Here is a 13,850-nt window from a genome sequence, read left to right as displayed (position 1 = left end):
GAAATGGTATAGCGAAAGGCTGCATGATACGTGATGAATGATTTCAATCCTAGAAGTAGTGTGATAAGTATAGTCCGGATTATTAGGTAGTGACAGGTTAGAATGCAAACTTACTGAAGCCAGTAACAAGTATACCCTACACTGTACAACGGTTATGCTATGAGATTTGCTTAGATAGTAGGGATACAGCCTATAGAACTCCTTGTATTTAAGCTAATCTTCCTACATTATGGTACAACGGGTTGTATGACACTTCTTACAAACCAAATTATTTTGCATTCTAACCTATTACCACCTACAAATCCGAGGTATAGTGATAAGTAGAGCCCGGAATTTTATGCATTAATAGGTTAGAATCCAAACTTACTAAAGCGAGAAGCAAGTATATTCTACCTTCACAACGGTTATGCTATGGGTTTTGCATAAACATTAGGGGTATGGCCCATCAGAACCCCTATAATTTATGTTACTCTTTCTACGTTATGGAAGAGCGGGTGGCCGACATTTCCTACTAACCAAATTAGTTTGCAATGTAACCTATTACCACCTACAAACCCGAGGTATAGTGATAAGTATGATAGAAAAACTTCGGTTGGGGACGCTGGAGTCCAAAAGGAAATGAACACAATTATATGCCATGAACAATGCCTATACGAATAAGCCAGCTTGGGGACAGGTGAACAGTCGACTAGAAAAGGCCCTGTTACATAAGCAGGACAGGTCAACCGCATCAAGTATAAGGTAGATCGCAGGAAACTATGGTAAATGTTCGTTAGTAAATCTGGAATGTGATTAATGGAGTTCATTACCTACAGCTCTCTTAGAACCTTTTCATAAAAAACGTAAGGTGCTACACGAATAGACTCGAACATTCTGTAAATTGTCTGTAAATTTTGTGCAAATTTTATATGATGAGGTCATATTATAATGTACCGCTGAACCCACTGTAAATCGTAGTCTTAAATTATTTAAAGCATCTGGATTATTTAAGGTATGTGTGTATTTGTATATGACGGAGTTGTAATGTTAAGATGTGTTTAAGTTTGCTTTACTATCACATTGATCTAGTACATCATTCCCACCGGAATATTTCCCAATTGTGATATATCTCTTAACACTACTACTACTAAAAATAATAATAATAATAAGGTGGTACACTTGTAATGTGGGTAGTGGCTCCGTGTAGTATGGGCCTGCGATATGAGAAATAACAGACATAATTTAAAAGTTCTGGACTAACACTACGAGTAAAAGTAAGATCACTTCGACACTATCAGACATTAATGTAACCAGCGTGCCTATATGCTTCCGAATCCCTAGCATTAACAACCAGGATTGAAGGAATCAAGAAGGAAAAAAGAAGGCTTTTAGAAAAAATTCTCAGACCAAAAGAATGTGCCGACATACACCGATTATGCAGTAACAAATAAGGAAGTAAGAAATATGCAGGAGAATTTCAGATATCATACACAAATAAAGGTTTAAATTCTTTGGATATATTTCAAGAACGCCCGATGACATACTCACTAAGAACAGTTTTAACCATTTCAATAAGCTCAGTAAGAAAGGCAACTCTTATGATAACTGGTTTGTTAACACCAAAAAGGATCTGCAAGAAATTAAAATCATGGATCAAACCATCCACAACACAACAATTTTTAGAAACAAGATACATACATTTGAGGGATTCCTAGAGTCAGAAACAGTGACCAAGAAGAAGCAACATTGAACGGCTGAAAAGGAAGGAGTTGTAAACAAGAGAATGAATGAATGACTACTGTTGATTAGTGGCCCAAATAAAAACATTAAAGCCAAATTTTAAAATGACATTAATTGATTTCATTTCCATGTATAAACTTTCAGTAATTATTAGTTGATTACTGTGGTAGCAGTGATAAATCTGCGGTCCCCGGTGAAGATTCATTGGTAGCGGCTCTAATATCGAAAGAAATATATTTATTTTGAGAACACTGTATCAATCCACTTGACAAGTTGTTAATGGGGTGGAAAGTGATACAGCAATCTGGTGACGTGACTGATGGCTTAATTAAACTGCCTAGGGCTGAAAAAGTTTACTTCACCCCCAGATATCGCTGCACGATTTAGACGTTTACCAGCAGTTTGAGTTATTGACGTGGGATACGGCTGTTGTTACTTGGGTTGGCGAGCTTACAAAAACATTGAAGTTTTAATGATATATTACTGGTATTTATTAAAGCGCGCGTTTTGTAATTTTCATGCGAGCAACTTAATAAATATTGCATATGACCGTTTCCAGTTCGACCATAATTACATGTCTAAGTTTTCAGTTTTATAATGCATTCAATTTTTTCTTCGAATCGTTACTTTTAGGAAAAAGAATTTTTAGTTTAGAATGCAGACGTATTTGAACAAGGCGCAAGTCTCATCTAGTCGCTGTACAGTTACGTAGGTGAGCTGCATATATTTTAGGCGTTCTGATAGTATATATCGCTAATATTTATGCAAATCTCACTGTAGATCCGTTGTGCGGATAGTAGACACTTGCACCTTGGGTAAATACGTTTGTATTCGAACATATTAGTGCCTAAAACTTATTCTCCTAGTTATTTTATATTCCAAGTGCAATAGCGTGTCTATACCATCTAAAAGTATTTTCATAATATCTAAATATCAAAAAGAATATTTGCAAAAAGCATACCTCGCAACAGCATATATCCAGGGAAATAAAAATATTGGTACTAACGAAATCGAAACACGTCCAATTGTTTTATGAGAAATTGCTAGATGATCCAGCATGACGGATTATAGTGTTTGGAAATGTACACGTCCACACTCGTCAGTGTTCGACAGTTGCGACGAATAGGAGGCACTGACCGTGAGTGTTCCCGACTAGATCAACACATGACCTGCACAAAGCATTGGCCTCATAGTCAAGAGTTCGACACTGCTTACCTCAAAGATATATACGATAAAATAATAACATTTTTGTTGTTGTTTACAGTGTTGCCAACCTTATATAAGGCCAGTGTTATCGCTATTTTTATTTGTATTTAGGCAGACAACGTAGGTGCATACTTAAAACTGAATAAAGTGTGCAACGTTGCCTGTCATTTATTCCTGCTCTTCTAGTAAAAGTTTAAAAGTTAACTGAGCAAATTTTGTAATCATACTCTACAATTCGATGCAATTTTTAGATTTCATAATTTTCGAATGATGCCTTAAAATGTAGCCCCAACTGTAAATATTTCGATATGTATATATAATGATTCCTTCGTGATAGAACAGCACTATGCTGTGTGTTTAACAGACTGAAAAGTTTTTGTTACACAGAACAACGTTACACAAAGAAATTGTTATAGTTGTACTAATTCTTGACAATGGAATGAGTATGAAAGGCTAACCTGACATAATTACTGAAATACGAGCTGATACGCTCTGCTGGTGTTAGACTGAACAATGTAACATTACATTATTATCCAGTATATCACTCACTGATGGAACTCAATTAGTGGGTTTGTCTTTATTGACTTCATTTGAATTTGGTAACAGTTCACGTGTACTGATAGAGATATATTGTGGCACCGCGCCATGAATCACGTAAATTTAACACCTGGTTCCGCTGCAAGCAATTACAATCATGAGTCAGAAATAAAAAGGTACTGTTATCTATATTAATGGAAAACAGATGCATTGTAAGATCCACCCGTGACAATTTTTGTTGGGTAGACAATTTGGGATAAATTTATCTATATACCTGCTGTTAGATTTTATGCAATAGCAGTTGTAATGTTATCTCGCGGAGTAGAGTGACAGCCGAAGAGAGAGCTTATTCCAATTAGTAATAGTGAAATACTATTTTTAGTAGTGTAAACTGGGGGCTTCTGCGATTTCACTGGCCTGGGAGGCCTCTTCCTCTGAGTAGCTTCTGCTACGCCTGCCGGCTTAACCTCACATGACGTTATTAGCTAAGAGTGCAGGCTTAACCTCACACAACGTCAAAATGTACTGTTAGGGATGGGGTGAAAAACCTTAAAATAAAAATTCAATATCTTTTAAACCAATGATTGTAGAAAACTTCCTTTTACCATAAAATGTATCAAAAATTTCCTCTAACAGTTGATATATATAACAACTCATAGTAAACTGTTTCTTTCCACAGCGTTTAGGTAAAAGTGACTTTTAACGTTAAAAAGTTCTCGGATGATACTGTAAATAACTTTTAGAGTAAAAGGAATAGATTGGGATTAAAACATCCCTTAAATCATAAATTCAGGATCTTCTGAATCGTTAGTCACAAAAAATGAATTTTAGCTTAAAATTTATCAAGCATTATCCTCTAATTGGTGACATATAAGAAATTCACTCCTAATTGTTTCTTTTTGGCGGTCTGAGGTAAATGACACTTTAACATAAAAATGTCTCGGATGATACTTTAAAAGACTTAGAGTGAGAAAACAGGGTTGGGGAGAAAAACACCCTTAACATAAAAGTCCAATATCTCCTCAGATGAGCAGGCCCTCCACAGTGGATACAGTGTGGAGTAGGTTGAGGGAGAGAATGCTGCAGAACCATCCAGTTATACCTACTATTTTTGATCATTTTTATGAGATTGGGACAGATATGTTAATCTTATCATGTGTGGAGGACCAATTCGACTGATAAATTCAGCTCCAATGGCCTCACAGTTAAACGAGAAGACTAAATATTAGAGTTTTCCATATTTCTTTTGCAAAACGTTAATATTGGATATATAATGCATTTTATGGATGTAAATATAAATTTCAGACATTATGGAATATAAACATTATAGTTACATTATTATTAGTATATTATTATTATTATTATTATTATTATTATTATTATTATTATTATTACTAAAATTTTACCATACACCTATAAAATGCAAATTTTATAATAATAGGACTTGCATGGAGACCAGAGTATACACTTACTGTTTACTACAGATTTTACAAGTTTCTTTTGAAACCAGAGTTTCATTGTCAGCCACAGGATTTTGTGATTATGTTACTCTCAAAATAGAGAGTAAATGGCGTGTTATAATTCTTAATATGTAAGGAGTTTTGACATAAACATGTCATAAAATGTGTGACGGATGCGAAACCCTAGCAACCATGCAGGCTGTGATGTCAAGTATGGGTGGATGGCTAGACAACGTAACCTAGCAACCGTACAGACTGTCTTACTGCCTGAAAGTATCAGGCGTTCATGGATGGTCATGATCGAGAGACATGTTTATGATCATTTGATTTTCCAAGAGGGAGGAGTGGTTTGGATGTGGTTTGACTTCGTTACTGAATCACTGCTCACCGAGATACGTGGATCAAAATCTTGCTAGAATTCTCGCAGTGAACAGGCGCATTTCAGAGTACCGGCTTGGCAAATACGAATGAAACTTGTGGATCCCATTTTCATTGAAATTGTTCTTCAACACAGTGTCACACTCTTGATGTTAATTAGTTCACTTTGTACATTGTCTTAGGAGACATCTGAATAACTTTATAATCTCAGGTTATACATGGTAACATAGTTAAAAATTAAAAATATGTCTAACTGTGATCTCTCACATAATCTGCATTACACCATTAGGTATGTATGTGTAATATTTAAATACATACGTGAATTTATGTGAGGCTACACGATACTTGACTTCAGACTATCGCAAGTTGTGTATAATACCTCGTTATTCCCTTCCTCTCCATTCTTGGATGTAATTGTTTTTACTAAAGTACTAAAATAGTATGGGGTGTATCAGTCGATCAATAAATCACCGTAGATCTGCATTGAAGACTGTTCCCCACGTGGCAGATTACCTATCTGTGGTTGTCCTAGCCTTTCCTTAAATAACTGCAAATAATTTTAAAATGGATTGAACATCTCCCTTAGTAAATCATTCCAATGCCTAACTCCTCCTATAAATGAGTTTTTGCCCCAATTCGCCCTCTTGAATTCAAACGTTATCTCCATAGTGTGATTTTTCTACTTTTAAAAACACCACTGATAATGGTTCGTCTACTAATTCCATTGCATGCCATCTCTCCACTGACATCTAGGAACGTAACACCTAGTCGAGCAGATCGTCTTCTTTTTCCCAAGTCCTCCCTACCCAAACTCTGCAATAAAATCGCAACGCTATTACTTTGTGGCAAATCACTCAGAACAAATCTAGCTGCTTTATTTTTCCTGTTCTCGAATTAAGTAATCCTGGTGAGGGTCCCATACAATGGAACCACACTTTAGTTCGGGTCTTGCCAGAGACATGTACGCCCTCTCCTTTATATCCATACTAAAGCGCCTAAATACGCTCATATATTCAATCTGTTTGTTCTGTTTGTAAGCTCTACTGCATTTTATATTTTTTTTTACATTTATGATGTACTGTATTGCGTTGTATCGTATATAGTAATATTTTATCATCTGGAAATTGAAAATGGATTACGTAGTATGAACTGGGGCTAATAACCTTACGTGTATAATCCTTAAATAATCAATTGAACGAGGACATTTATGCAATAATATGTTAGAATGCAAACTAAGTTGAATTTTAGGAACTGTCGAATAGCCCGTTGTTCTATAATGTAGCGACAGTAACATAAATTCTAACACGTTCCAACACGCCGAACCCCTAATGTTTATGCAAAACACACAGCATAACCATTGTGCAGATTAAACTATACTTGTTACTCGCTTTAGTAAGTTTGCTTACTAACCTGTTACTGCATAAAATGTATTCTCAATCAATCAATCAATCAATCAATCAATCAATCAATCAATCAATCAATCAATCAATCAATCAATCAATCAATCAATCAATCAATCAATCAATCAATCAATCAATCAATCAATCAATCAGTCAATCAATCAATATCTTTCCCTGCCTGTCCCATTGTCGGTCTTGAGTAATTAACTGATCATTCTCCTCACCGCCACCCCACTAACAGACCAACACAGTGGAGGGCGTGAGTGTAGTCGAGTACAGTCGATGACGTGTGATGCGCGACTGCATAATGCATGGGGGTAAAAGGTGGTTGCAGTAGAGTGGGTCATAGGTCATTCCAAAATCAGCATTGCTCCGCTAAATGAACAGAGTGGCTCTTAGTGCATACCAACACAGCATCGTGCTTAGGACGTGTCATACTACATCAAAGTGTTCCATTAACACGATCAGAACGATTTAAAGTTACAAATGCTTTATTTTCGAGGCTTCCTGTCCGATGTGGTAAAGGCGTTCTCGGTTCACCCGAAACGACGTGAGTTCGATTCACCGTTAGGAAGTCGAGAAACTTAAGTAACTAGATTTCCATGTCTGGAGGTGCACATGCAACAGAGGTTCACTCAGCCTACACCAGAAAAGAGTACCAGGTAATTTTCTGGGGGGAAATTGGCCAGGAATAGAGCTAAAGTACCGAGGTTAAGGATAGTCGAAGCCTTTACCATTCATCCCTCGAAGACTTTTGCTTTTATTTATTAATTTATTCATTCATTTTATTTTATTTTTGCTTTCGTATCGGCCTTCTATCAACCACGGTTTACAGTCTTTGCGTTATTTTTGGCTTTATCTGATTTCACTTTGTGCCTGTGTCTTTTCATTCTTTCCCCTAGTACTGTTCTTCTTTATAGGATTTTTCTTTTCTCACCAGCAATTTCCTAGTTTCCTGGAAACCATGGGATTTTATGACGAGTTGTCTAAATCGATTTCTGTCCATTCTATCACCTTCCGTAACTCCTATCTTAGTCAAGTCCAACCTCACTTCTCGAAACCATTACAGATCAGTCTTTTTCTTCCTGAAGAATTCAAAGATTCTCTTCGTCAGTCTGTTATTGTTCATTCTTAAAAAGTGTCCATAGAGCTTCACTCTTGTCTTCCTTATCAACTCAACCATTCCTTATGTTATTTGTTAGATCTGATTTTCTTTTTTCCATTTATCTTTCTTTACTCCACGTCTTGTCTATTTCCATCTTACGCTTCTCCTGGAAAATTTGATGAACTCCAAGTTTCTTCCTAAGAGTTCTATCTTCCTGGTTGACTTCAATTTGATATCCAATTCTTGCAAATCCTTGTCCACCTCAGTGAACCAAACATCCTTCGTGGCCTTGTTTAGAAATTAGAAAAAGAATAGCATGTAACTCTCGTCCTTCTAATAGCATCCGCTTACTTCTCCACGTCTGTGTGTGTAGCTGTGTTTGTTCCTCCGCTTGTATTTACTATTATATTTGAGCCGAAGAGTTTTCTCAGGAATTTTCTTTCTTTAGCTGTAAGCTCATATTATTCTTTAAACGTTACGACAAATTACGGCGAGCGTTTGAAATTATCCTTCCGAAAATTTCTTCGTTCCTTCAATGTATTCTTCTGACACCTCAGTAAATATGTAGTATAAAAATGTATAACCTCAAATACGTATTGTTTAACCTCAAAATCTATAGAGTCGAAAGCGGTAGAAAATTCCATAATGTTCGTATGTTAGACTTATTGTACTATAATTTGATATCGGTGAAAGGTTCTGGAAACTTGCAGTAAGGTTTTATTATCCAGATACATGTAGAGACATTACGAATGTTGTAGATATTTCGATGTACATTTTTAAACATTGAAAGAATATTCGAGTACCCATTCGACTAGCTGGTCGATCGATGTTTCGAGTGTGTTTCATTTTAGAGTGTCGTAAGAACTCTTCCAGAAGTCGATCATTCTAGATGGTTGATCTAACAGTATAAATATCGAGTTGCCAAGTCAGCGAGTCAGTCAGATCATTGGACTCGAGTGAGTGACTGAGGCGGGGAGAGAGTATGTTATAGTGCGAGCGTCAGTGTTGTTGATATCTGTACTTGTCAGAATCGACTTCAGGGTCCTCCGCTATTGAGTGTTGTATATAGTGTCATTGCTACTGTGTATAGTTGTGTGTTGTGACATACAATGTAAATGAAGTAATTTATACAACGAAATGAACGTATTCTCGTGTGATATTTATTTACGTGAAATAAAATTGCATCGTATAACGATATTATCATTATCATTACTCTGCGTTTACTGGCTATAAAACAAAGAATTCTTCCTAGCCGACAATATTTTTGTCCACCCACCGTACTTCACTCACAGGAAACACATTGCCTTTACACACCTTCCTCACTAACACAATACTAGCACCACGTATTTATCCGCTGTCTGTTTGCAACTTTATTTAATTAACAACTAAAATCCGTAAATTATTACAAAGATAAACTGCCATAAATTGTAGTTCCTTCCTATCTTCTCTCTTTCTGCTGAAGTATTTATTGCTCAAGTCTTGCGGGATTTGTTTCAGTCCTCTTTGTGCCTTATAAAGACTCATAAATCACACAGAATGCGGGAGCTATGAAACATCGTATTTGCTTGAATTCGCACCAACGAGTGGCTTGTCGGCTTTAAGTATCTTTCGGTTCCAATCAAGGGTTATATAAACTCCTTGTGTGGATCAGTGTTAAGAGTGTCACACGTCAAGACCGTGGGTTTGAATCCGTCAGAATTAATCGGATGTTTAAATGACGAATAAAAATCTACTTGAGACTCTGTCGTACGATGTCGCTATGTAAAAGTGAGCTCTGCTTATATAATAGGTGCTTACACGAAGAAAAAAGAAAACTCAGAAAGAGATCACCAAAAAGATAATATTCGATTTACTTGTTCATGTAGTAGAGTGCAGTGAAGTGTATAAATTGACACAATGGCAAACTGAATGGCGTAACATTCAAATTTATGCCCATGAGAGCTGAGTTCGTACTATTATTATTATTATTATTATTATTATTATTATTAGTAGTAGTAGTAGTAGTAGTAGTAGTAGTAGTAGTAGTAATCTATTCGTTCGTTTCGTATCGGCCAACGATGTACTACGTCATTTCAGCTGTCTCCTCTTTTGGTCTTTGATATTTGTCCGTCCAGTACTTCCGCACATTCACTCGGTGTTATTCAATTTTCTTCTCTGTCCATGCCTTTCCTGTTTTTATATTCGGCCTTTTCCCTGGAACCTATAGCATTCTTCAAGTTTCTGATTGAGTGGGACCCTCTCCAGAATGTCATTTCAAGGGTACGACTTTAAATACTCACAGAGACGCGCACTCATTTGCGAAGTTAGTAGTCGCGCGGAGTGTTGACAACACCCCAACTTTGATTTCATAGTACTACCTACATCAAGATCATTATTTCCAAAACGAAAACATGTTATGTACAATGTAGATTTAGAAAAGAGACCAGCATACGAAATTCTTAAAATGCACAACATATATGTACAAAAGAGCCGAGCATATGAAAGTAATGAAATAATTTATCTCTTTTCTGCATTTCAGTATAAAACGAATCAATATATGAATATTTTTAATTTCACCCACTATTTCTCTTATCAAAGCGAAGCAAAGACATGTAACAATCCACTCAACATAACACAAGGTGAGAAACTTACTCTCTATCACTTTGTATTACAAATTTCTCATATGTTTCAGATACATCTCGCTACAGCACCGATCACAGTACGACTTAGCCTTTACAATTTTGCTTCTAGGGCATACTATGCACCGTGCTTATTTCGGAGCTCGTTCTCGGACGTTTATTGTCTTATTGGGGTCATCAGCACCAGCTAGTTTTTCCGCTTTCTCCCGAATGGTCTATAATGCAGCGAGGGTAACATGAGTTCCAATACGCCGAACCCCTAATGTTTATGCAAAACACACAGCATAACCGTTGTGCAGATTAGACTATACTTGTTACTCGCTTTAGTAAGTTTGCTTACTAACCTGTTACTGCATAAAAATGTGTGCTCCAATCAATCAATCAATCAATCAATTAGTATCTTTCCCTGCCTGTCCCATTGTCGGTCATGAGTAAGTAACTGATCATTCTCCTCACCGCCACCGGCTTTCAGTACAGACTCTTTTACGTAATGTAGTATTCACAAATTCCCACCCAAGTTCATGCAGGAACATTCGACGCGCAAGTTTCTTCTCAGACTTGTTTGTAGCAAATATGATTTGCGCGTTAATTCCGGTAATATCAAGGATTCTGAAGAATATCAGTAAGTTCTTCACGATATTGTCACACTCTTTTGGACCTGACTTATCGAAACCTTCCTCACAACTGTCATCTTCTTCTAAAAGTTCGCGTATTCTAGCCTCTTGCTTTTCATAGCTACACATTTTCACAGAAAATAAGACTTTCTTCACTCAAGCGAGAGATGAGCACGGAACCGGAAATGTTACGATAGTGCTCGAGCGGGGGTATAACGACACCCCACGTGTGAAGAAAGAGTACCAGCGCCTGTCACAGAAATTGTAATTATAAGCACTTGCTGAACACTTCGAGATCAAAGTCACTTTGAGAGGTATAAGGGATTACAGCAGGCTGAGTGAACTCGATCCCAAGATTTAACTTAACAAATGTACGTGGGGGGTTTGCCAACACCCCGCGCGACTCTTTAAGCAATGATAGGTTAGAATGCTAGTGTGGAAAACATTGGCTAGCCCGTTGTTCTGAAATGTACCAAGAGTAGCATAAATTATAGGGTCCAAATATTTATGCTAGTCTCATAGCAGGACCGTTGTGTTGTTGGAGTTCACTTGCTACTCGCCCCGGGAAGTTTGCATTCTGACTTTTAATTGTCTACAAATCCGGGCTGAAGTTGGTATGTGTGACCTCCAGTTCTTTGAGATCTCTTTTTTTTATTGAACCAAGCCTCTTTGTTTTTCTTATCTTGAAAGTAGTTAATGATCCAATGATCCAATTGGTCTGTTCCTTGGAGTCAGGTGTCCATGGAAGGTGATCCTTCTTTCCCGAATGGTGTCGGTTATCTCCTCGTCTTGGGTGTTTAATTCGTGGTTATGCCGTTTTCTCTATTCACCACCTTAGGAAGCATCTATTCTCTTTTCTTAAAGGTACGGCTGTATTCCCAACGTCATAACACTCCATGAAATTCTGCGTACATCGCGGTCTTCCGGTGTATCTTCAAGTGCCTAATTCGTCAAACAATTTGTCTGGTCAATGTAGCGGTCCTGTGCATTGTTCTACGGTTTTCCGTCATTTTATCTCTGGGTGAGATGCTTCTCTACCTTGTCTCACCGGATGACATGGCCTAAATATGCTGTTGCCTGTTGGCGGGTAGACAAATGAACATTACGGCTGGTAGTGTTTAACTTGTAAAATGTATTGTGTGACTACTAACTCTACACATTAACACTCACAGGCATAACAGGACCACACGACAGGGTACAGATCACACAATTACACATTGCACGTTCTCTCCCACTTCTCTGTGTTCATTCATGCTAATTCACACTCGGTCTTCATTCACTGGCACTTAGAGTATCATTCAGCCACAAAGTTACTCTCATTGCGCTACCACATTGCACATACGACAGTCTCGCAGTTTAAGATTACATACGCTCCAGTAGAACTACTGTCACTGTCCCATGACGATACACAGTGTTCTCTTTCACGCCTCTACAGCACGCGACGTTCGCTACACAGCGGCTGGCCTAAGAGACCCACACACGGCGAGGGAAAAGCGGAATGAATACAGTTCTACGAACAGGACACTGCATAGACTGCCTCCTCAAGTGTCAGTAACACGCACTCAGACTGACTGCACTCTCTACCAACTGTACTGGCACACACTCAGGGTCGAACTGAGCTACTAAGTCACGAATGGGAAGTCTTGTGTGCCTTATATACCTAGGCGACCGTTCGGGGTAACATAAGCCCGTGGAAGCCTCTGGATTTGGAGGGCTCTCGGTTCGTGATTCTCGCCGTTTCTGCACCCCCCCCCCCCGAAGCCTCCAGTAACGTACCGACTAATGACGGTAACTGCAGCAGGGTCTGACCAATGCGCACCGGCTCTCTCCCGTCAGGTTGGCAGCACGGCGGGTAGTATGACTCCAAGGGGTGACGTCACTCATGGCGGGGCATTAATAGTAATAAATACCTTTTGATGTTTGGAAATAGCCGTATGTGTTTGTGTCCATCAGAAGAGAGTCATTCGTTCTTCTTGCTACTTATGATATTTGTAACTTTTTCCAGAATTCAGAGCCATAAGTGGATGAGCAGGAAATGCCAGAGTTTGAAACAGTATCCTCTTCCTTTACTTGATAATATCGTGATTATTGTTCGATAGATTAGGCCGTAGTAGGTTAGAATCCAAGCTAATTTGTCCAGTAGGAAGTGTCGTCGTGCTGGCTCTCCCGTAATGCAGCGAGAATAACTTATCTTCTAGTGAAGTGTAATAGGCCTGACCCTTAAGGTTTATGCATGTCTCATAACAGAACTGTTGTCCATGCTAGATTATACTTGTTCTTTGCTAAAGTAAATTTGCATTTTAACCTGTAAATGCCTAAATATCCGGTTTCTAATAATGATCTTTCAAAATTTTTATTAGAAGAGACAGTGCATTCTTAGCAATATTTATTTATCTCTTACCCTCTGTGGGTGGGGGACGCAGACGAAGAATACACCCAAGGTATCCCCTGCCCATCGTAAGAAGCGATTGAAAGGGGCGACCAAGGGATTATCGAATTAGAAACATGAGCCTAATTGTAATTAGTACCATCAGGCAGGAACACAATGGGTCGCTTTTACTTGCGCTTAGTATTACTATGTTAGGTACAGAAGAGGTTTGTGATCAGTAACGACCGGCTGGGTTTTTACAGTACCTGTGATTACTACCACTACATGACCGACACCATGGGTCTGCGTTGCCTGTGACTAGTACCCACTATCTGAGGAACACCACGGGATAGTACAAGTCCCTGTGGTTAGTACACTTGTGTGAGGAACACCATAGGTTTGCGTTGCCTGTAAATAGCGCCGCAATGTGAGAAACACCATAGGT

Source organism: Anabrus simplex, chromosome 13 (genome assembly GCF_040414725.1).
Source record: "Anabrus simplex isolate iqAnaSimp1 chromosome 13, ASM4041472v1, whole genome shotgun sequence".
Classification (NCBI taxonomy): domain Eukaryota; kingdom Metazoa; phylum Arthropoda; class Insecta; order Orthoptera; family Tettigoniidae; genus Anabrus; species Anabrus simplex.
The sequence above is the reverse complement of the archived record's forward strand: the minus strand, read 5'-3'. Positions refer to the sequence as shown.